The 25830-nt window shown below is 45.3% G+C and overlaps 1 protein-coding gene across 2 annotated transcripts in view; it reads right to left on the bottom strand.

The window, feature by feature from the left end:
* Rhp (GTP-Rho-binding protein rhophilin) overlaps positions 1-25830 on the bottom strand; it is a 319468-nt gene that overhangs the window by 7724 nt on the left and 285914 nt on the right. The gene's annotated exons all lie outside the window — the stretch shown is intronic.

Below are 25830 nucleotides of genomic sequence, written 5' to 3'. Positions count from 1 at the left end.
GCAAGAAGCCGTAGAAAACCACAAGAAACGGCGCGAACACACGAGCATACCGCCCGTAAACAAAACGCACACCGCGGCCCCAGCACACGAGGTACAAAATGCACCACCCGTCCACCGGGAGGCGTGGCTCGTACACCAGGCAGACACACAAATCGTACACACAACGTACAGACATCGTACAAACACCAGGAAAGTGTGCGGAATGAAGACAAAAAACACCGAAACTGGAAGTAGAGACGACGCGAAAACAAAACAAGGCGAAAACGAAGCAAAAAAAAAAAAAACAGATGATGGAAGGGAACCAACAAGGCCGACAAAAGACCCGATGGAAACCACATCGAAAATAAACAGACGTTCCAATAATATTGGAAGGTACGAAGAGACTTGTGAACCAACGAGAACACTTTGCCCAAAACGAATGCCCGATACACTTTGCGTAATAGTGGCCATAGGCATTGTATGTACTAGCCCTATCTATAAATCCATCATTCTTTGTAAAATCTCTTGGACGTATGTACCTTACCTAAATAAACATTTATTTTTATTATTTATTTATAACCCCGACAAGCACCCCTGACCAAGGAACTTGCAGGTACAATGATACGAAACGGTCGAGGCCCTACGTACTAGGCCAAGATAGAAATCCATCAATGTTTGTTACACACCTTGTATGGATGTACCTTACCTGAACACTTTTTTTTTTTTTTTTTGTGAACAGCATCGCGACATAAGAGCGAAAAGGGTAAGGAAAAGGTGGTGAAACACTTCCCCATGAACGACGGGACCGACGAACCCGAAGGAACATGGAACCGAACCCAGGCAGGGGTATACCCGAAAACAACAGGAACACAGAGGGAAGGAACAACCCCACTCTGAGGAACTGCCAGCCCCACACCAAAGGTACAAGGACCCAAGAGGGGCAAACGGGGCCGAGGCCCCTCAGGTAACCCCTTCCTAACCCCGGGAACCTCTACGGCATGACCCAGGGCCGAGCCGCACCCCCAAAGCCCCAGCTTAACAAGGAAAAGCCGGGGCAGCCGTGCAAACACTAAAGAAGGGAGCCCACTGGTCAGACCCATACGGCACGGCTGGAGGAACCGACTCTAATGCCTCCGCTGCCACCCCAGAAGAGGAAAACCCCCGAGACCGCCCGAGTCTCAACCCAACCAGACCCCGCCCCAACCCCGAAACCCTCCTATGGTTCGGAGCAGGAAGCAAGAGAGGAAGTGAGTAGAACAGAAGGGGAGGAACAAGAAACGGAAGGAGCCAGAGCTGAAGCGACCCCCACCCCCAAGTCCAGACCCCAACCACCAAAACGGGGCAGCCTCGGGGCATCCGGGGCCGCAAACCAAGAGCGTTGCAGCAACACACACCCAGCAAGCAACGCCGCAGCCGCCTGCACCCGATTATCAAGACCAGTGGCCTGGGTGAAGGAGAGCGCGTACCGACAACAATCATCGGACGACTCCGAGTCACAAGAACAAGGACCCAACAGGCAGCATGGTGGAGGCACAACAGGCGAGTGTCACCCTGAGACAAGGGGACAGATCAACTGTCAAACTCGCAGGACGCGAGGGGGACTCCGGGGGGACACATCTAGAGGACCACGGAGCCCCCGTGGGGTTTCCCAGGGCCCTTAGCCTTTGGTACACGCTAAGGGAAGCCCAGGCAGGGTACCGCGAACCGGCGCCCAAATCTACCAACAAACTGCTAAAGCTAATCCCCCGGGACGTGTCCACTCACGGGGGCCAAGCGGGGAGTACCGCCAACAGAAGAATTCAAAAGAAATTCACCTAGAACAGGAAAGGGGGACCATAGTAAAAGCAGACCCCCACCAGGCAAAAACAAAAACAAAAGAAAAGCCCCGCAAGAGGACAACGTACCCAGGCGGAACAGAGCCGGCCACTGTTAATGGTGAAAACTAGCTGTGCAGTACCCCGCGCCCCTACCAGTGACGAAAACTACCACCTACTCAGAGACAAACCAGGGCAACAAAACCCCAGCCGACTCCAAGGGCGGCCCAGTACCGAGCAGTAAAGGACACAGCGGAGGCAGAACCCAAGGTGACTTGTGGAAGGTGGCCCCAAGCCCCAAGGGCAGTACTTACAGGGCACCTAGGGAAGATAGCCCTAGGCACATGCAGCCCGAGTACTGTGGAATCTTACTCCTGGCTCACACCCCACCGGTAGAGACAGTCCACACCACAAGGCACAGAACTGAAACAAAAACCGGACCAGAGGCACTCGACCAGCCAGTATGACCAGTCAGCCAAGAACTACCAGTTGGATCGCCGGCGTGGAGGGTCTGGGGCTCCCCCTTCCCCCTCTCGGGGAGGGGGGGGAGGGTTGCGCAGATGGTGGCGCGGCGACTTTGTGTGCGCATGTGTATAATTGATGTATGCAACATATACTGACAATAACTGAAGTAACATTATGTGCAACCCAATTAGTGACTAATATTGCAAAGAATACATGCCTAGACACTGTAAATAATGACGCGAAAATAAATTCGTGGCAACTCTGGCTGCTTGAAGACCGTGCGCAACGCCTCCGGGACGCACCGTGCATGAGCGAACATGCAAACTGTGACGTCATCACCCATCTTGTCGGCTCAATTACGTCGTCGGTAAGTACAATTGACTTTTTTTTTTTTTTTACCCCGTGATCAGGGAACACGACTTAACAGGTTAGGAAGAAAAAAAGATTTTTTTTTTGGTATGCGCCTGTGGGTGTCAAATGGTATATAGCCATGCGCCATTTAAGGGTTAACACTTTCGCCCGGGCATGACACAGCATTGCGTCATCCGTTTACTGTCGATAATGACGGGCATGACGCAGCATTGTGTCATCCACTTTAAATAATCGCAAAAAATCAGGTTTTTATCCGATTTTTGGGGGACTGGTTTTAAAATGCGCGCCGATGTCTTCCCATTTTCTTTGTTGCACCTTGTGGCCCGCAGGTGGCTCGGCACACGCCATCGGCCCATTGTTTTCACTCCACTGTTGTGACCAATGTCACCTCCCCTCGCATCTCAAACGTGTGAACATTTCGGCTATTTTCTGTGGCCATATTTCTTACTGCGGCTTTAGAAACTATCTACGCTTACTCCACAATGGATAGTGATCATGAACAAGGCCCTTCCAGGAAGAAAATTGCGAAAGAAAGGCTTGAAAAGGGCGGGAATTGGGAGTGTAGCTGGAAGGCGTCTGAGCACTCACTCATGGCTAACGCGTGGCCCGTCTTCAACTCGTCGGCGGTTGGAGCGTGACCAGGTTTTTTATTTTATATGCTAATGTTCCTCTAGAGAATTCTATTGCGAACCCATTGAGACCAAAATGAAAGACCTAGAACGAAAATTGAGGTGACCAGAGTGAAAATAGTGAAAACATTTTATTGCGTTTGCACGCTCCTGGGTAACTCGTTCGCACTTTCTCTGTTTGCTGCGGGTAATTAGCCAGGCTTTTGGAGTTTATATATGCATTTAGTGCTGTAGAGAATTCTATTGCAAACACAATGATACCAAATTTAATCTCGTAGGACAAGAATTAAGGTGACAAAGTTGAAGAGAGTATACACTTTTCAGAATTTACACGCGCTCCCGTGAAACCCTGGGACCCAAATCGCGGGGTGGGACCCATATCGCGCCATCCCAAATTGAGGGGTGGCACGCGGGGTATGCCAAAGTGTTAAGTGCTGCTGATATCTCCCCCTGTATCTAGGCTCTTTCTCCATATTATGCCGAGTGCTCGCGCTACTGATACTTTACATTTCTTTATGAATATTGAATTCCATGAGTCAGGCCCAGGAGCTGAATGCATGGGCATATTGTTAATTTCTCTGTCAAAGTCTCCCAAGTTCGTGTTAATATCCGTTATATTATCTGCAGCTTGAATGTCATTCATAAAGAAGCTGTCATCTTGAGGTCATCTTGAGATGATTTCGGGGCTTTTTAGTGTCCCCGCGGTCCGGTCCTCGACCAGGCCTCCATCCCCAGGAAGCAGCCCGTGACAGCAGACTAACACCCAGGTACCTATTTTACTGCTAGGTAACAGGGGCATAGGGTGAAAAAAAAACTGCCCATTGTTTCTCGCAGGCACCTGGGATCGAACCCAGGACCACAGGATCACAAATCCAGCGTGCTGTCCACTCGGCCAACCGGCTCCCCTGTCCCCGCAGGCCCGGTCCTCGACCAGGCCTCCACCCCCAGGAAGCAGCCCGTGACAGCTGACTAACACCCAGGTACCTATTTTACTGCTAGGTAACAGGGGCATAGGGTGAAAGAAACTCTGTCCATTGTTTCTCGCCAGCGCCCGGGATTGACCCTGCGATCACAGGATCATAAGTCCAGCGTGCTGTCCGCTCGGCCGACCGGCGATGTCTGGGTCATCAACTTTTATGTTGTTTATTGGTGTGCTAAACATAGCCTCATACTGGCTTCTTAGAATTTCACTAATTTCTTTGTTGTCCTCTGTGTACGTACATCAGTTGTAATTAAAGGTCCAATACTGGTCGAGATTTTTGATTTTGCATATGTGAAAAAATATTTTGGATTTTTCTTTATCTCTTGTATAGCTTTCTGTTCCAATTCCATATCCTCAGCCTCGTATGATCACTTCAACGTTGTTCTATTTCTTCAATCTCCCTGTTTACGTTTATTTTCCTTGCATGTGATAGTCGTGTCTTCCAAAGCATTTCCGTTATTTTTTTCCTTCTCCTGTACAGTCTTCTGCGTTCTCTTTCTAGAGTTGGTCCTCTTTCTGACCCTCCTCACAGGCACGTGCTTCAGGCAGACCTTGTAAGCTTCAGCTGTCAGTTGATCTCTCCCTGTGTGGGAGTTTTGTCGCTTAAGACCGTCTCCTATTGAATGGTTGCAAGGTCTACATTTATTTTTTCCCAGTCGATCCTCTTATTGTTGAAACTGAATTGACTGAATATTCCTTCTAGCTCTTTGGGTCTTTTAGACCTACTATCGTTATTTATGCTAATTTGCACTTCAATGAGATTATGGTCCGAGTATGTAGTATCAGAGACTGTAATGTCTCTGATTAGTTCATCATTGTTTGTGAATAGCAAGTCTAGTGTGTTTTCGTTCCTAGTTGGACCTATGATCTGTTGACTTGAGCGAGAATTTTAGAATTTGAAGAAGGGCGGGAGGGAGGGAGGGCAGGAGGGCGGGAGGGAGGGACGGAGGGAGGGGAAGGAGGGGAAGGAGGGAGGGGAGGGAGGGGAGGGAGGGGAAGGAGGGGAAGGAGGGGAAGGAGAGGAAGGAGGGATGGGTGTTGAGTTGAGGTGAAGCAGAGAGTGTGTGTATATAAGATGTATGAGGAGGGGGGGGGGGGGCAGGGGCATCAGTAGTGGTGAAGAACCTGCTCACTCTGATAAGCCTAACACACTTGACCCAGTTAACCAGATTTGTTTCTTAAAATTTTGGATGTGCATCATTATATATAATTTTGGTTACAGATTTTGTTTAGTAATATTATTAGGATAACAAAAAGTTATAAAATACTTGTTTCATGAATGCTTTATTGTATTAGATGGAGATTCTCCAGACTGTCTGGCTGGCAATCCACCAAGCCATTTCCCAGAAGGGTCTTGAGGAAGCGGGGGGGAGGGGGGAAGCAGGAGTGGGGGAGAGGTGCAGTGAGGGTGAGGGAGGGGACAATAGAAGTAGGCGGCCTGCTTGCCATGTGAGGACCCCCCTGATTCCAAAACAAACCTAATACCAACCTTTGGTAATATCGACTGCCAGACTGTTATATGAGGCTCTAAATACCGATCTCCCAAACCGGTCGTTATTAGATTCAGATCAGATTCAGATTTTTCAGATGTTTATTCAGGTAAGGTATATACATACAAGTGATGTTACATTAATGGATTGATATATAGATAGAGCTAGTACATACAATGCCTAAAGCCACTATTACGCAATGCGTTTCGGGCAAGAAACACATTAATATCTAGAACTTAATACTAATTGAGCATAAAGAATAAAAAGTGTTGAGAACAAATACAAATAAAGATAAAAAAAAAAGGGGGAACATGACTGAAAAAGCAGCACAAATACAATAGGTTGACAAACAGTGTTGATTAAAAAAAAAGAAAATAACGGACATGGGTTGACAATAGAGGAGTGAGGTAGGTTACAGGGAATTTATTAGGTAGTGTTTAGTTTTTATCTTAAACTGGTTGAGAGAGGTACTGTCTTTAACATGGTTGGGAAGGTCATTCCACATTCTGGGCCCCTTGATTTGTAGAGCATTTCTGGTTTGATTAAGTCGTACTCTAGGAATATCAAAACTGTATTTATTTCTGGTGTGGTGCTCATGGGTTCTGTTACAACCTTCTATGAAGCTTTTGAGATCAGGATTGGCATTACAATTTAGCGTTTTGTATATGTATAGTACACATGAGAGAATGTGCAGTGACTTAATGTCTAACATATTCAGGGATTTGAATAGGGGTACCGAGTGATGTCTGGGGCCAGAATTGGATATTGTCCTAATAGCAGCTTTGTGTTGAGTAATTAGAGGACGTAAATGATTTTGGGTAGTAGAGCCCCAAGCACAAATACCATAGTTGAGATATGGATAGATAAGGGAGTAATAGAGAGTCACCAGGGCAGGGCGTGGTACATAATATCTGATCTTAGAAAGAATGCCCACAGTTTTTGAAACTTTTTTAGATATGTTTAGAATGTGTCCCTGGAAATTCAGCTTGTGGTCAATGAGAATGCCAAGGAATTTGCCATCTAATTTGTTACAAATTTGGGTATTGTTTATTTTGAGATTTATTTGATTAGAGGATTTATTGCCAAACAGAATATAGAAAGTTTTGTCAATGTTAAGGGTGAGTTTGTTGGCAGTTAGCCACAGATGGACTTTATTTAGTTCAGTATTTACTGTGGCATTTAGAGCAAGGGGATCAGGACTGGAGTAAATGAAGGTTGTGTCGTCAGCAAATAGGATTGGTTTGAGGTGTTGGGAGGCATTTGGAAGGTCATTAACACTTTCGCTCACCCCGCGCGCCACCCCTCGACAGGGCGATATGGGCCCCAGCGTGTCACGGAAGCGCGCGTTAATTCCGAAAAGTGTATACTCTCTTCAACTTTGTCACCTCAATTCTCCTTCTACGAGATTAAATTTGGTATCATTGTGTTCGCAATAAAATTCTCTACAGCACTAAATGCATATAAACTCCAAAAGCCCAGCTAATTACCCGCAGCAAACAGGAGAAAGTGCGAACGAGTTACCCGGGAGCGCGCAAACGGGATAAAATGTTTTCACTATTTTCACTCTGGTCACCTCAATTTTTGTCCTAGGTCTTTCATTTTGGTCTCAATGGGTTCGTAATAAAATTCTCTAGAGGAACATTAGCATATAAAAAAAAAAACCTGGTCACGCTCCAACCGCCGACGAGTTGAAGACGGGCCACGCGTTAGCCGTGAGTGAGTGCTCAGAGGCCTTCCTGCTACACTCCAAATTCCCACCCTTTTCAAGCCTTTCTTTCGCAATTTTCTTCCTGGAAGGGCCTTGTTCATGATTACTATCCATCGTGGAGTAAGCGTAGATAGTTTCTAAAGCCGCAGTAAGAAATATAGCCACGGGAAATAGCCGAAATGTTCACACGTTTGAGATGCGAGGGGAGGCGACATTGGTCACAACAGTGGAGCAAAGACAATGGGCCCACGGCGTGTGCCAAGCCGCCTAAGGGCCACGAGGCTCAACAAAGAAAATGGGAAGACATCGGCGCACATTTTAAAACCAGTCCCAAAAAAATTGGATAAAAACCTGATTTTTGGCGAATTTTTAAATTGGATGACGCAATGCTGCGTCATCCCCGGCATTACCGCCAGTAAACGGATGACGCAATGCTGCGTCATCCCCGAGCGAAAGTGTTAATGTAGATGAGAAAGAGGAGAGGGCCAAGTATGCTGCCCTGGGGAACACCAATGTTGATGGGTGGGGTGGGAGAAATTGTATTATTCACAGAAACACATTGGAGCCTGTCAGTAAGGTAGGATTTGAGGTATTGTAGGGAGTGTCCTCTGACACCATAATGATGTAATTTAAGAAGAAGGTTTTGGTGGTTGACAGTATCGAAAGCTTTACGCAGGTCCACAAATAACCCAACAGGGAACTCATTTTTATCAAGAGCTGTATGAATCGAGTTAAGCATACTAATAAGTGCATCGTTAGTGCTTTTTTTGGGCCTGAAGCCATATTGGCAAGGGCTAAGTATATTGAGTTTGGCTAGATATGAGTAAAGCTGCTTATAGATTAGTTTTTCAAAAATTTTTGACAAGTTTGGCAGGATTGATATAGGTCTGTAGTTGTTAACATCTGTGAGATCACCACATTTGTGGACAGGCGTTACTCTCGCTTTTTTTAGAATATCTGGAAAGGTTTGGAGTTCAAGTGACTTGTTGAAGAGCAAAGCAATAGCAGGGGCTAAAGATCTGGAGGCTTTTTTGTAGATTAAAGTTGGTATCTCCTCAAGGGCACCAGACTTGGTTTTAAGGGAAAGGATTATCTCATTGACGTCAATGGAATTAATAGGCTTTAGGTACAGAGACTGGGGATAGTTCCCTGTCAGATAGTCCTTAATGTCAGTACTGGAAGATGGAATATCATTAGCAAGGGATGAACCAATGGAAGAGAAGAACCTATTGAACTCAATAGCAGAATCAGAGGCTGAAAGCTGACCATCGTTATTAGACAGGAGAGTCGGTTTGTTATTTAAAGACTTCTTTGATCCCAATATTTGTGAAATTGTTCTCCATGTTTGTTTAATGTTGCTCTTTATTTGGGTAAATTTATCTTCGTAATTAATAGATTTAAGTATTCCCTTTGTAAGCCAGGGATTGTTAAGCCTTTTACCGGCAGATCGGTATAAAAGAGGCCGTTAAATTGAGTGGATACTGTGTTAGTAGCCTCAACCAACATGCTAACAACCATTAGCCACAGACTATCCAGACACTACCAACCCAACAGACTCGACTTGCACATTTAACTTATCTGGTCCCTTGGAATCATGGCAACCAAAGTCATATTCACGGACTTGTCAGACCAAATGTGCACTAAGACCTGAACGTGGTCTATGGGGCCACTAATATTGACTTTAAAAATGTCTACAGCATGCCCAGTGGAGCCGGCATGGTGGTTCCCAATGGCATCCTTACTGAACAGTTCTCATCTCACTGGAAAACTTAAAAATCTGGGGATATCAGCCTATTGACTGAATACCAATCCAAGATCTATAGCCATACAGCCCATGAGATTTTCATGTACCATGAAGAACATGAGATAATAGCAGAAATAGAGACCAAGAACCAAGACTTGAAAAAAGTCCAAGCCCTCCTGACTAATAATGCAGCGAGGGACAACAAAGTCTTGAAGCTAACTCTGGCCACAGCCAAACAGGCATCAAAGGCTTGGTCTGATGTCATTTCCACCTTTGGCATAAAGTCGCTTCTCGACCAAATCTGAATCCAAAAGTTCTACAAAATCAAGCAATGTTTTAAGTGCTTTGGACATGATCACTACTCCAACTCATGTCTGAATGGAACACCCAAATGCAGCATCTGCGCAGGTGAACGAGGTTACAAAGTCTGTACAAGTCAGACCCCTAAATGTGCCCAATGCATTGGACCCCACATAGCCGTCTCCCACCTGCGTGAGAGGAAAGAAAGAGGCAATCAAACATGGGCTTCAGCTTTGGTTTCCTGTACATGGGCAGGCAGCCACCACCAGACTAACAACTTCCCACCCTTGCAACATCAACAACCCATCCAAGTCGGGAACCCCTCCCACCCAACCCACCTCCAATTCTGCAGGTGCCCCCCAGCAGATACCTGGTTGATACCTGGTTGATGGGGTTCTGGGAGTTCTTCTACTCCCCAAGCCCGGCCCGGGGCCAGACTTGACTTGTGAGAGTTTGATCCACCAGGCTGTTGCTTGGAGCGGCCCGCAGGCCCACATACCCACCACAGCATGGTTGAGCAGATTCTAAACCAACACCAACTAGTGCCAGGGAGTCGTCTGATGGTACAATCCCAAACCCAATCCACGTCTGACATGGGAATAAATCTGCAGGAATTCACAAAAACTATTGTCAAGAACCCTGTCCACCTGCTGGAGCTCTGGAACACTCTCAGGAAGGACAATAGCCTCCCTGAAATCCTTTCCCAAACCACTCTGGACATATTAACCTCCAATGGAAATTAACCTACCGCTCGAGCTCAACCTCCTCATCATCCATCCCTTAACCCCACCACCGCCTCTGCTGCACCCATCCCCGCCCCACCCCTACCTTCCCCAGATTCTTCACCTCACAGCAAACATGTCTCACAGCTCTGCCTCCTTTCCCCCTAGCTAACCTTACCCAGGGTAACCAACAGCTCATCCCCCTCCCTTGTACCCCTTCCCCAACCCCACAGCATCCAGATAGGCCTCCAGCTCACCCTCTGTCCCAACTAAAGGGGTTGGGGCTCTCTAACGAGGCCCATCCTCAGACGGAGACCGAAGAGGACAACTCCTTTGAATTCTCAGACAGCAGCGCCGACTCGAGCTCCACAAGTGTAAACATTGAAGATAACAGCAACGAAGCTACGAGCCCGAGACCAAGCAAACCTCACCAGGATATGGTGAATTCCACCCCTCAGACTGAACGCTCAATTCTACCCTCTTTCCCCCACTCTGAAGTTGATCCCTCCTCCAAGCACTACCTTCTCAGCATCCCCAAAAATCAAATCAACGGTCATAATGGGGGTCACAAACTTGCAATTAAATATCAAGCACTTCATCAACAACAGATTCCTCCTCTCCCTAGAGGTAGCCAGGCAACCCAGTCATCCTCCTCCTCTACGAAACAGCAGCCCGACAGGATCAGCACATCTCTCTTTGGGGGTTTAACACCATGGAACTCGAGAGGGGGCTACCCAACAGGGTGGCAAACCTAGTAAAAAGGGGTCTCTCCTTCCGCCCCATTCTCATAGAGGACGACCACTTCCTGGTAATGGAACTTGCCTCTACCCTTGAGAACTTAATTGTTGGCACTGCATATCTTCCACCCAGACTAAATTTGATAGGCAGCTTGATAGGCAGCTCGACAGGAACCATCTGACCATCATCGCAGGGGATCTGAATGCCCACCACCATGCCCTTTTCAATGCACCCAATGGATCGGACCTTAAGGGCAGACAGCTCTTCACCTTAATGCAGAGCCAGGACCTCTCCTTCCAAGGTACTTACTTCAAGACCTTCTTCGTAGGTAACACAAGGAGTACCCCAGACACCGTACTGACCAACAGAAACTGTGATTTATTCCACTGCAGGATGACCCCAACAGGAATGTGGGCTCAGACCAAATCCCAGTATTCATTACTCTCCAAACAGCTCCCTTTAGGTTTGTGGCCCATCCCCCTAAGCCCAGGCTGGAAACAATGGGAACCAATGGGAGCCCACAAACCATCCTCGCGGAGGACCCAGTAATCAAAATGGACAACCACCTCACCCAGTCCATCAACCAAACTGTCACCTCCATCCAAAACGGAATCCAGCAAGCTACCAAGGCCACATGCTAAATGTCCAGCACCAGGAGGTACTACCAATATAAACCTACACGAGTGGTCAGAAGTAAAATGCATGAATACCAACAAGCCTGCCACAGCCATCAACAATTGGGCCATCCATTTGCCTTAAACCCTGCAAACTCTCAGAAGAGAAACCATTGACCAAACGCTGGCCCACAGGAACCACATCTGGGGCAACCTAGCGAGGCAAGCCAACCAATATAAAAGGAAACCCAGCATCTTTTGGCAGAACATCAAACATCTTATGGGGTCGTCTAGGCCGCGCTTCCCTCATCTCGACCACACATTCATAGATAAGGATGATGAAGTACAGCAAGTCAAAGTCGAAGACTTACAAGAGCAGGCTGACCTCATGGGTGTTGTTTGGAGGGAGATGCTTATGGTCTCGAATAATAGAGCCTTCAACAACATTTGCTTCAACCGAGTCAATGAATGGACCGCAGAGAATGCCAACTTCCTCCTTGGAACCCATGTGATTGACCCCGCTAAACTACAAAATGAGCACCCACCAACGAGATCCATAACAATGGTCGAAATGAGAGGGGTCATCAAGAGCATCCGGCACAACGCTCCAGACCCCTCGGGGATAGGAGCTAGACAGATCCAACTTCTTCCAGATAATCTCCTGCACTCCATACTAAATATATTCAATGCAATATTGGCATCGGGCCATATTCCTGTCGCCTTTAAATCGACCAAGATGATTCCAAGCCTAAAAAAAAAAAAAGACCCACCAACCAGGCAATTACCACCCGATCTCCCTTCGACACACTAGGAAAATGTTTTGAGAAAATAATATCCAACAGAATCAACTACTATGTGGAGTATAACAACCTCTTCAGTGAAAAGCAGTTCAGCTTTAGATCTCACCGCTCAACCTAACATGCAAACAGCATCATATACGACACGACCTCCACAATCTGCCAACAAAAACAGATAGCCCGAATTGCAACTAGAGATTTGCACAAGGTCTTCGATAGTCTATGACACAACGTCCTGGTGAATAAGCTAGCAGACTTACCAACCCAAAACTGGATTCTTCTCAGACTTGTCAGGAACTTCCTGAAAAACAGACGAGTCACCACCTACTTCAATGGACTGAGGGCAGCATCCTTTACTCCTATGGCTGGAAAGGGGGACTCCCCCGAGACCGCTCTAGTTTCGTCACCAACTAATGTGCCACCCTTGGTTGCTCATTCAGAACTTATCCTGCCAGCAGCCCTAGGGAGATGTGGGAACTTTTTTCCAAGATGGCTGCCTCTCACCGAGGTCTCAGGAGTCCATTTTGTACCAAACCTACAGCGCTTTCATTTCAAATGTGTATGAAAAAATAAAAAATACTTTTGTTGGGTGGCACAGTAATAGGCAAACAGCATTTGTTATTTTGCGCGGTGCAGTGGTTAATCATAGGGAGCGCTGAATTGCCATTCAGTGGTTACCATAGTGAGGTAACTGTTGCCCGACTCCGGCTTCTAGTTGTCTGCCAGGTCTGCCATCTTCCAACTCAATCAATGGAGGACCATCGAACGACTATATGCTCGAAGTTGAATTCATCTGGACGTTGATTACTGGTGTCAGCCAAATGACCCAAATGAACACAGCCTCAAGCATGCAAAGAATCTTACAATTATTAGTATGCGAGATTATTGATGTATCTTTCAGTATGTCTTGGTGACTCAGGATGGTGTTGGGGTGTTGAGAATGATGTTGCTTAATACCTCCCTCTTGCAAATGTAGTGTAAGATGTCTGCTCATTGCATTCGTGGTACTGTATGTCCAATGAAGCATATATTTCAAAGCACAGTCTCCAGAGCTGCATTTGTATTGATATACTACATTAGTACACCTCAATTTGTAAAAGGAGGCAGAAATGTTATTTCTCATAATGAAGGAAGCCATAGGAGGGTCGTTGTAATAAATAATCGAGCAAATCCTTGCATTTTCACTCCAAGGTTCACAATTTCTGCTAATTATATCTTGTATCATCTTTTCTTCCTTCTTATATGCCTGAGTAAATGTATTTTTGTAATACACCATAATGTCTTCCCTTTGGGGCCGATTATCCTCAGTTAGAAATAGCCTAGCATCTTACTTATGATTTCATTGAATTCTTGCTTACGATTTCGAGATACTACTATAATCACACGTACAGGCGATTATTTTTTTTTTTTTTATATATACAAGAGTTGTTACATTCTTGTACAGCCAATAGTACGCGTAGCGTTTCGGGCAGGTCCCTGGAATACAATCCCGGCCGCGAAGAATCGTTTTTACAACCAAGTACTTATTTTACTGTTGAGTTAAACAGAGGCTAAAGTTAAGGAATTGGGCCCAGTAAATCCTCCCTGGCCAGGATACGAATCCATGACAAAGCGCTCGCGGAACGCCAGGGGAGTGTCTTACCACTGCACCACGGAGACTGGTATTTGGTTTTGACTCATTAGCTTTGTACGCTTGAGGCTGTGTTCATTCGGGAGTTGGCACCAGTAATCAACATCCAAATGAATTTGACTGAGCATAAAGCTGTTCGATGGTCTTCCATTGTTCCAGAGGGAAGACGCAAGACCTAGTGGACATCTAGAAGCCAGAGTCAGGTAACAATCACCTCACCCTATCCTTCTGAGCTCCCTACGATAAGGTGGTTAGGCGAATTGTAGAGCAAGGTGAACCTACACTTATATATATGTTTAGATTTCTCCGTGTAAGCTATACAGATAATGGCTCCAAAGAGCCTCCACTTATGGGGGCTCACCATAGCCTATGCTACTTGGAACTACAATATTTGTTTCAAGTAGCTGAATCTAAAAACAACAACTTGTAAGCTCATTATACCTGTGTCAGTTAACTACTTAACTGTGCCAACCAAGTATTCTCGGTCTGCGGGAAACTGCGCCAACCGAGAAAACTCTGATTTTTCGGTACCAATTCTAAATGTGTACGAGGTTGGTTGTGTACGAAATGGACACTTAGGACCTCAACTGAGAGGCAGCCATCTTGGAAAAAATTCCCAGAATGCCCTAGGGCTGCTGGCTGGGTTAGTACTGAATGAGCAACCATGGGTGGCACACACGCCTCTGGCTCCCAAACACCTGTCCAACGCGGTGTTGAAAGATAACGCTCTGTCGGTAAAATTCAAACTTTATTGTTTGAAGAACATAAGGGTCATAATATTGGTGAAGCTAGGCACAATAAGGACCTAACACAAAGGTCAGATGTAAGTGATACAGCACCTATGAGGACGATACAGTGAGCATATCCAGTAGTAGATCTGAGCGCCACCATTCCCAACCTGTGTTATCTCCAATTTATATAGATGATACATAGATGAATCATTTTCTGCGTTCAGTGATGATGCATCTGATACAAGTAGCATAGATGAACAGTGTTAGCGGCTTCCATGGTGGTGTTTTCCATAAGATATTTTCAAGAATAGCTTAATCTCTTCTTGACTGACGGACACTCTTCGAGGCTGGCTGAATCTCTTCCTGCGTGGGGACCTTACAAAGCGATCTTTTCACGATTACCTTACAAATTGATCTTTTCCTATGATCTTTTCAAGACTACCTTATGCATTACATACTTGGGTACATAAAACTTACAGGTTCTAAAGCCAAGGGTGCATGTGAGTGCGTTATTTGCAAGCACATAGAACGACGAAACAGGAAGCGAAAATCTATCTGTACCTGGTGCAACAAGAGTGAAATCACGCTGTGTACCATGGACTACTTCATTGATTATTACTCACTTCCAAAGTACTGAGTAATTACCTAAGTGTAATTACCTAAGTGTAGTTACAGGATGAGAGCTACGCTCGTGGTGTCCCGTCTTCCCAGCACACTTTGTCATATAACGCTTTGAAACTACTGACGGTCTTGGCCTCCACCACCTTCTCACTTAACTTGTTCCAACCGTCTACCACTCTATTTGCGAAGGTGAATTTTCTTATATTTCTTCGGCATCTGTGTTTAGCTAGTTTAAATCTATGACCTCTTGTTCTTGAAGTGCCAGGTCTCAGGAAATCTTCCCTGACGATTTTATCAATTCCTGTTACTATTTTGTATGTAGTGATCATATCACCTCTTTTTCTTCTGTCTTCTAGTTTTGGCATGTTTAATGCTTCTAACCTCTCCTCGTAGCTCTTACCCTTCAGTTCTGGGAGCCACTTAGTAGCATGCCTTTGCACCTTTTCCAGTTTGTTGATGTGCTTCTTAAGATATGGGCACCACACAACAGCTGCATATTCTAGCTTTGGCCTAACAAAAGTCATGAACGATTTTTTTAGTATATCGCCATCCATGTATTTAAATGCAATTCTGAAGTTAGAAAGCATAGCATAGGCTCTTTGCACAATATTCTTTATGTGGTCCTCAGGTGATAGTTTTCTATCTAGAACCACCCCTAGATCTCTTTCTTTATCAGAATTCTTTAAAGATTTCTCACATAATATATAGGTTGTGTGGGGTCTATGTTCTCCTATTCCACATTCCATAACATGACATTTATTAACATTAAATTCCATTTGCCAAGTGGTGATCCATCTACTTATTTTGTCCAGGTCTTCTTGAAGGGCATGACACTCATCTAAATTTCTTATCCTTCCTATTATCTTAGCATCATCAGCAAACATGTTCATATAATTCTGTATACCAACTGGTAGATCATTTATGTGCACAATAAACATCACTGGTGCAAGAACTGAACCCTGTGGTACTCCACTTGTGACATTTCTCCATTCCGATACATTGCCTCTGATTACTGCCCTCATTTTTCTATCAGTCAGAAAATTTTTCATCCATGATAGAAGCTTACCTGTCACCCCTCCAATATTTTCCAGTTTCCAGAACAACCTCTTATGTGGAACTCTGTCGAAAGCCTTTTTTAGGTCCAGATAGATGCAGTCAACCCAACCATCTCTTTCCTGTAATATCTCTGTGGCTCGATCATAGAAACTGAGTAATTTCGATACACAGGATCTTCCAGATCGAAAACCATACTGTCTGTCTGATATTATATCATTTCTCTCTAGGTGTTCTACCCATTTAGTTTTGATTAGTTTTTCCAATACTTTCACTATTACACTTGTCAATGATACAGGTCTATAATTGAGGGGGTCTTCCCTGCTGCCACTTTTGTAGATTGGAACTATGTTAGCCTGTTTCCACACGTCTGCTACGATTCCTGTACACAGGGATGCCTGAAAGATCAGGTGAAGTGGAATGCTGAGCTCAGATGCACATTCTCTCAGAACCCATGGTGAAACGCCATCTGGGCCAGCTGCTTTGTTCTTACCGAGCTCCTTGAGCATTTTTTCCACTTCGTCTCTAGACACCTCTATGTGCTCTATGTTGTTCTCTGGAATTCTTATTGTATCTGGTTCTCTAAAGATTTCATTGTGTACAAACACACTTTGGAACTTTTCGTTTAGTGTTTCAAACATTTCCTTTTCATTTTCCATGAATCTATTTCCCATTTCCAACCTCTGAATATTAACCTTTACCTGCAATTTGTTGTTTATGAATTTATAGAATAGACCTGGTTCTGTTTTACATTTGTCTGCAATCCCTTTTTCAAAATTTCTTTCTGCCTCTCTCCTCACTGCCGTGTAGTTGTTTCTCGTATCTTTGTATCGCTGGTATGTTTGGGGGTTCGGCCTCTTCCTGTATTGATTCCATTTTTGTGTCTTTTGGTCTCTAGCCCTCTCGCAATTTCTATTGAACCAATCCTGTTTCCTAGTTCTGCATCTCTGTTTTGGTATAAATTTTTTTGTGCTTTTATCATATATTTCACAAAACTTTACATACATCTCATTCACTTCCTTGCCTAGCATCAAGTCTGTCCAATTATACTCACTAAAAAAATTTCTAAGGTCACCATAATGTCCTCACCTGAAGTCTGGTTTTTCAACTGCTTCAACCTCCTTATTTTCTTCCAGCTTATAACGCATTGCATACTTTATTTCTAAAAAGACATGGTCACTTTTACCCAAGGGAGGAAGGTACTGAATGTCAAATATCTCTTCCTCCTTCCTGGTAAATATCAAATCTAGCATGGAGGGAACATCCCCTTCCCTCATCCTCGTAGCTTGTTTAACATGTTGATACAAGAATGTTTCCAGGATGAGGTCTACAAATTTACAGGTCCAAAAATCTTCTGTTTTAGCTTCATATGCTTCCCAGTCTATGGATTTCAAGTTGAAGTCACCGACTATCAACAGTCGTGATCTATCGTTATCCGCTCTCGCTATAATCTCTCTCATTATTGTTATAAGACCTTCACGTTTACTATCTAGCTCCTCCTTTGACCATGTGCTGCTTGGCGGTGGACTATATGCATTTATTATCATTAGTTTATCATCCTCATGGCAGATCTCTAGTGCTATTATGTCAACTTCTTGTGGATTGGCAGTCATTATTTCATTCACCTTTAGGTGTTCTTTTACCAGCACAGCAACGCCGCTGCCTTTCCTAATTTTTCTGTCCCGTCTCCAAATTGAGTAGCCCCTTGGGAATATGACCTCATTTAAAATAACATCTTCAAGTTTTGTCTCCGTGAGTGCAACAATGTCTGGTGTCTGCAGCTCTATTACATCACTTAACTCCAGTATCTTCGATCTCACTCCATCTATGTTGGTGTATGCAATCTTCAGGAACTTGTTCCCCCTCTCCTTATTCTTCACTCCCCCTCTCTCTATTGATTTTGTTGGTTTGCCTTTATGTACCACTTTACTGGTTTGCCTACCCCTATCACTTTGAAGAAAAAAGAATTTATTTCTTCTTCATTCCTGCTCTCATTTAAATGTTTTGCCTCGGCGAGGTTCAGTTTCAGCTTCTCTATCTTCTTTTGAAAGATCTCGTCTTAACGACCACCCTTTCCCATCCTCATCACTTTGCAATTTTCTAGCATTCCTTAGTACTTCTTCCATCTGTTTGGCACCGTTTAGGGTGATCCTCAAAGGTCGATCTTTCCCTTTTACGTACCTGCCTATTCTCCTGTAGTCGCACACATTCTCAATGGTTGTAAGACCTTCCACGAGGCCAACAATTTTATCTACTACTTTAGCTTCTACAGCTTTTTCTGACCTAGATGTTATTGCCTTTTCTTTGCAGCCAAAAATGATCAGGACTTACTCCGATCAACTGTGTTTTGCACCAACTTCGGGTTAGATGCCAATTCTTTCCTCACTTCTAGCCTAATGTTTGTTTTATCTTGGTTGCTGCAGTGTTTGACTTCCTTTACTGCTTCTTCTATTTTTTCCTTCTCCTTGACCACTTGTGCATAAGTGAGTTGCATATCTTTCTTGCACTGTTCTATTCCCTGTGTAACTTCCTCCATCTGTGCTGACAAAAGCTGTTTCTCCTGTTGAATTTCCTTGCCTAACCTATTGTAGTCATTTATGTTTAAATTTACTTTAACTTCTTCCAAAGCTATTTTTAAGAGTTTATTTTCTTCTTCCATGGCTTTGCAATTTGTTTCCAATTGATTCTTATCCTTGCGCAAGTCTTTCACTAAACCCTCAAGACATAAAACTTTGCTATTCAAATGGTCATTACTTTCTTTCAATTTACTAATTATTTCTACATGAGAGTTCACTATAGTATCTAAATTTACCAACTTGTTGTATAGACTGGTTATCTCAATGCTTTCTTCATTGAATCCCTCAAAATCAAGCTCTGTTTTGTTTTTCCCCTTCCCAGTGGCCATCTTGAATGTTCTTCTCTGCACTGTAAACACTAGGGCAACTTTTTCTCATCCGATTTTTCACTTCCCTTAGCACTTTCCTGTTATCTCACCTATTTTTCAAGAGCACTATACCTTTATGTTCTCTGGGACACCACTCACTACCATCAACCTGTACTACAATACTTAGGATTGTTGAAATATGCCGGAGCTCCTCTGCTGCAAGTGTTGACCCTAGGGGTGTCACCTTTTGAATCAAGATAATAATATCAAGATAATAATCAAGAGTGTGTAATACAGTGTGTTACTGTGTAAATAGTGTGTAAAACTGTACATATTGTAATTTTAGTGAATTTTTAACAAGTAATATTGTGACAAACATTTATTGTGGACACATTACCAACACTTATCACAGTTCCATGGAGCATTATGAACGTTCTACTGTATACACATTGCAAAGGACACAAATATGCATCATATATGATAAAAAAAATAAAAAAACGCTTTGGAAACACAGAACAAATAATTGAAAATATATTTGTCGCAACACCCAATGCGTGAATGGCCCACGTGACCGTGTCTGGGCATGTCACGCACAGGCGACCAGCCCCTGATGACATCACAGCACACCTTGTCCACGTCCCCACAGCCAAAGTAAGTGGAATTTGGTATTTATTTTTACACAGACATGTTCAGGGAAGGGAATTTATCATTTTACAAAGAAAAAAGAATTTTTGGGGAACACTTGATTTCATGCATACAGGGGGAATTTCACAATATACTTGGAACACCACAGTAGTTAAGCTGCGCAAAACGTCATATGAAGTCGGACATAGAGCTCAGTTTTTTTTTATTTTTCCTGAAGATGTCACATTGCTGATAACAAGTCGAATAAAATAATGGAAGATTAAGTGATCTAATGTTTCTTCATCATGCAGATGGTAGAAGGTACAGTGGTACCTCAGCTTACGAATTTAATCCGTTCCCATAGACTGTTTGTAATCTGAAAATTCGTAAACCGAAGCAAATTTTCACATAAATAAAGAAAATTTAATTAATCTATTCCACACACTCAAAAATATTAACTTCAAAATAAATTTTATACCTAATTCACCCAAATCTTTAGTACTAAAGTATGTACAGAGCACCACTTGGTTTCCGAACTTTAGTTATCCGAAACTTCCAGTTTCCCGATTGGGGTTGGGGAGTCATGCTACCCGAACAAAGTTCGGGTAGGAAGGGGTCCGCCAAGCGTCACGCCGGCTTGTTGTGGTGGGTGGGCGATGGTCCAGTTTGCCCGCTGTGACTTCACAGATTCACGGCCTATTATTCCTATTATTTTGAATTGCCATAAGGCTGGAATGTTCATTCTGTGCTTTTGTTTTACATATCTGCACAATCAAGAAACATCTGTGCACCATGTTGGCTCCAAATGCACGCATTGCGTCAGTGATGGCTGACTGGTGGGTGGATGGACGATGGAGCTGAGGTGGGAGGCAGTATGAATGAGGGGGGGGGAGAATCAGTGAGAGAGGGGGGGAGAGAGATGCTAGGAGGGAGGGGGAGGTATGGAGAGATGTTAGGAGGTAGGGAGAGATGCTAAGAGGGAGGGGGAGGTAGGGAGAGATGCTAGGAGGTAGGCAGGAAGGGATGGAAGTAGTGAGAATTAGGGAGGGAAAGGCAGGCTGGCAGGCACAGGCAGGCAGGCAGGCACAGGCAGGCAGACAGGCAGGAAGGCAGGCAGGCTAGCTTGCAGGCAGGGAGTGAGTGGTAGTCACGCGGTTGAACCGCGTGACCTTGAGAGATGGGATGTAGGGGGGGCGGGTGGTTTGTTGGTGGTGGGGGTGAGACCGGCTCATTCCCGAAGATAAGCCTAACACACACTACCCGTTAGCATGATGGCAGGGGGGGAGGCAGGCTGGCTGGAAAGGAAGCAGGCTGGCAGGCAGGCTGGCTGGCAGGCTGGGAAGGAGGCAGGCTGGCAGGCTGGGAAGGAGGCAGGCTGGGAAGGAGGCAGGCTGGGAAGGAAGCAGGCTGGCAGGCTGGGAAGGAGGCAGGCAGGCAGGCTGGGAAGGAAGCAGGCTGGCAGGCTGGGAAGGAGGCAGGCTGGCAGGCTGGGAAGGAGGCAGGCTGGCAGGCTGGGAAGGAGGCAGGCTGGCAGGCTGGGAAGGAGGCAGGCTGGCAGGCTGGGAAGGAGGCAGGCTGGCAGGCTGGGAAGGAGGCAGGCTGGCAGGCTGGGAAGGAGGCAGGCTGGGAGGGAGGCAGGCTGGCAGGCTGGGAAGGAGGCAGGCCTGCATTCTCTCCAAGGTGGGAAGGAGGCAGGCTGGGAAGGAGGCAGGCTGGGAAGGAGGCAGGCTGGGAAGGAGGCAGGCTGGGAAGGAGGCAGGCTGGGAAGGAGGCAGGCAGGCAGGAAGCGATATATGGGTGTTGAAGTGAACTGTGAACCACGTGACCTTTGAGAGTGTGTGTGTGTGTGTGTGTATGGGTTTGGGGTGGGGGGTGGGGGTGGTGTGTCGGTGGTGGGGGGAGAGGGGGAGGTGTGTCGGTGGTGGGGGGAGAGGGGGAGGTGTGTCGGTGGTGGGGGGAGAGGGGGAGGTGTGTCGGTGGTGGGGGGAGAGGGGGAGGTGTGTCGGTGGTGGGGGGAGAGGGGGAGGTGTGTCGGTGGTGGGGGGAGAGGGGGAGGTGTGTTGGTGGTGGGGGAGGGACCGGCTGACTCCGTAAGCCTAGCCACACTCCACAGACCTGTGACCCAGATTTGTTTCTTAAATGTACAGTACATCATCGTATATTTTAGGCAGGATGTGCCTGCAGGCTGGCAGGAAACATCCAGAGGATGTTTGCCAGACGTCTTAATAATCAGTTAGGAACAATTAAGGACTTTTATAAAGCGGATCAGGACTTCACTTATTGATGAGTACAAACAAAACACGGTCGCATTTACGCCATGAACCTGACGATTTTTTCCCCTAGAGTTTTTTTCATAAATTTTTCGGAAAAATTTCTTTTTACATTTCTAGTTTATTTTTCCCCTCTATTTCTCGTATACGAACTTACATGTTAACCGACGGGTCTCGTCCCCAAGGGGTTCGGAAACCAAGTGGTGCTCTGTACAAGTTATTGCTTACCTTTATTGATAACTCTTGTTGGCTTATGGAAGACGGTGAGGAGGGGGGGGGGGGGAGGAGAGGTGTTAGTGTTTGGAAGGAGAGTCCCCTTCCATTATAACATCAGGCAGTGATGATTTCTCTCTTCTACGTTTTGCAGGAGTACCACCAGGACTTGGTTGTGGCTCACTGCTTGCATGTCTTACTAAGAATCTGTCTATAGACACTTGTTTTTCCTTACATTTGAACACTCATCTGTAGTGAGACATCACTGTCATTTTAAAGGTCAATGTAATGGCCTGTTACAGCTTTATCTGGGCGAGTTTTTTCAACAAAACTTTGCAGTTCTTTCCCATACTTCACACATTTTCTTAATGAGGATGGGACATCCTCTATTCAACTATTTCCTTTGGTTGAACCTTACCACTGACTTTCTTGGGATCCATGGCAAGATATATAATACAATAATTACTTTTATGTTCAAATACCTAAAAATCCAAAAAACACTGAAATTCTTTACAAAGCATTCAGGCACGATTGTCACTAGGTGGGAGGCACTGGTAAACTGAGGCACAGTCGCCGTACTGCCACTCGCTAGGTCGGTCATACTCTTATCGACAAACTATATTACCCGAGGCAAAGTTCGTAATGTAATGGTATGTGCAGACCATTAGCTCCTTCCCCCTTCCCCTCGCTTGCCTCCCCTCCCTTGTTCATCCCTCCCATGTGTCAGTCCGACCCTCTGGTCTTTTCCCCGTCCCTGCTGGCCGGTTCCCATCATAACCAGAGTCAAATTACCCCTTAGGCAGATGGTCAAGTCACTTGTTCCCCCAATCCTTATGTTTCCAATCCCTCCAAATCATTTGTCTCCCAGTCCTTTCCAATCCGTTTCCCCTCTCCTCCTGCCTTCGCCACTAACCATTTGACAGGTTTAGACCAGTGACGAATTACCGTAATTCTCAAGTTTCGAGTGAGGGAGCTGGGAGCCATATACGGCTGTGGTTTCCTGTGTAGCGTGGGATCAGTTCATGATTCTATGGGAGTAAAACATAACTTTCAGGACAGGCCTATGTCCAAGAAGCCTAGGGGGGCAGAGCTAAGTCAGAGTTTTGGTTGGCCTAAGAGTGAGGGGGGGAGGGGGGGGGGTTTAAAGGGTCGTTACAGTAACCCGATTCACATTTCACAAAGAAATTGGGCTGTTAACCCGAAAGGGTCATAAAGAGGGGCATTCATAAAGAGAGGCAAGAGTCACACTGCAGCAGGCTCCAGGAAAAATCCAATTGCCTAAGACACTACACACTTACTTAATAGATATATTACAGGAAAGAGATGGTTGGGTTGACTGCATCTATCTAGACCTAAAAGAGACTTTTGACAGTTCCACATAAGAGGTTGTTCTGGAAACTGGAAAATATTGGAGGGGTGACAGGTAAGCTTCTAACATGGATGAAAAATCTTCTGACTGATAGAAAAATGAGGGCAGTAATCAGAGGCAATGTATCGGAATGGAGAAATGTCACAAGTGGCATACCACAGGGTTCAGTTCTTGCACCAGTGATGTTTATTGTCTACATAAATGATCTACCAGTTGGTATACAGAATTATATGAACATGTTTGCTGATGATGCTAAGATAATAGGAAGGATAAGAAACTTAGATGATTGTCATGCCCTTCAAGATGACCTGGACAAAATAAGTATATGGAGCACCACTTGGCAAATGGAATTTAATGTTAATAAATGCCATGTTATGGAATGTGGAATAGGAGAACATAGACCCCACACAACCTATATATTATGTGAGAAATCTTTAAAGAATTCTGATAAAGAAAGATCTAGGGGTTATCTTATCTTGAGATGATTTCGGGGCTTTTTAGTGTCCCCGCGGCCCGGTCCTCGACCAGGCCTCCACCCCCAGGAAGCAGCCCGTGACAGCTGACTAACACCCAGGTACCTATTTTACTGCTAGGTAACAGGGGCATAGGGTGAAAGAAACTCTGCCCATTGTTTCTCGCCGGCGCCCGGGACTGAACTCGGGACCACAGATTCACAAGTCCAGCGTGCTGTCTGCTCAGCCGACCGGCTCCGGGGTGGTTCTAGATAGAAAACTATCACCTGAGGACCACATAAAGAATATTGTGCGAGGAGCCTATGCTACACTTTCTAACTTCAGAATTGCTTTTAAATACATGGATGGCAATATACTAAAGAAATTGTTCACGGCTTTTGTTAGGCCAAAGCTAGAATATGCAGCGGTTATGTGGTGCCCATATCTTAAGAAGCACATCAATATACTGGAAAAGGTGCAAAGACATGCTACTAAGTGGCTCCCAGAACTGAAGGGCAAGAGCTACGAAGAGAGGTTAGAGGCATTAAATATGCCAAAACTAGAAGACAGAAGAAAAAGAAGTGATATGATCACTACATACAAAATAGTAACAGGAATTGATAAAATCAATAGGGAAGATTTCCTGAGACCTGGAACTTTAAGAACAAGAGGTCATAGATATAAACTAGCTAAACACAGATGCCAAAGAAATAAGAAAATTCACTTTCGCAAACAGAGTAGTAGACGGTTGGAACAAGTTAGGTGAGAAGGTGGTGGAGGCCAAGACCGTCAGTAGTTTCAAAGCGTTATATGACAGAGTGCTGGGAAGACGGGACACCACGAGCGTAGCTCTCATCCTGTAACTACACTTAGGTAATTACACACACACACCCACCCCCCTCTGTGTAGAAACACTGCCACAAGGGCTAAAAACAGCAAAGAAAATGGGAAACTTGAGCCAGAGCGACATGACCGCTAGGCACAACATCAGTATAGGACTGAACTTTGAGCGGCCCGGCTGACCCAGGTTGGCTGGCTCCTTTTCCCCAGGCGTGGGGGGAAGGTGGAAGCAAACTAGCGGAATACTAGTTTCACAAAATTTTGTTTTCATTGTGGGGGAGTTCTTTTGGCAATTTTGAGGCAGTCATCTAGAGCGTGCACCTGGGAACACCCCAACACATAGGTTCGAATCCTCATCACGGCTCCTACAGATTTTCTCATTAATGCAGTCAGGTTAGTGTGATTACTCTTTGTCTTGAAAGAGGAGCATCAGAGGTAGAACACATACCTAGTTAAACACAAGACAAAGTTAGAGAAGATTCAGCGGTATGCCACCAGGCTCGTCCCGGAACTGAGAGGATTGAGCTACGAGGAAAGGCTAAAGGAGCTGAACCTCACATCCCTGGAAAACAGAAGAGTAAGGGGAGACATGATAACCACCTACAAAATTCTCAGGGGAATTGACAGGGTGGACAAAGACAAACTCTTCAGCACGGGTGGGACACGAACAAGGGGACACAGGTGGAAACTTAGTACCCAGATGAGCCACAGAGACGTTAGAAAGAATTTTTTCAGTGTCAGAGTAGTTAATAAATGGAATGCACTAGGAAGTGATGTGGTGGAGGCTGA

The sequence above is a fragment of the Procambarus clarkii genome, chromosome 63 (assembly GCF_040958095.1).
Source record: "Procambarus clarkii isolate CNS0578487 chromosome 63, FALCON_Pclarkii_2.0, whole genome shotgun sequence".
In the NCBI taxonomy this organism is placed as follows: Eukaryota; Metazoa; Arthropoda; class Malacostraca; order Decapoda; family Cambaridae; genus Procambarus; species Procambarus clarkii.
The sequence above is the reverse complement of the archived record's forward strand: the minus strand, read 5'-3'. Positions and strand labels throughout refer to the sequence as shown.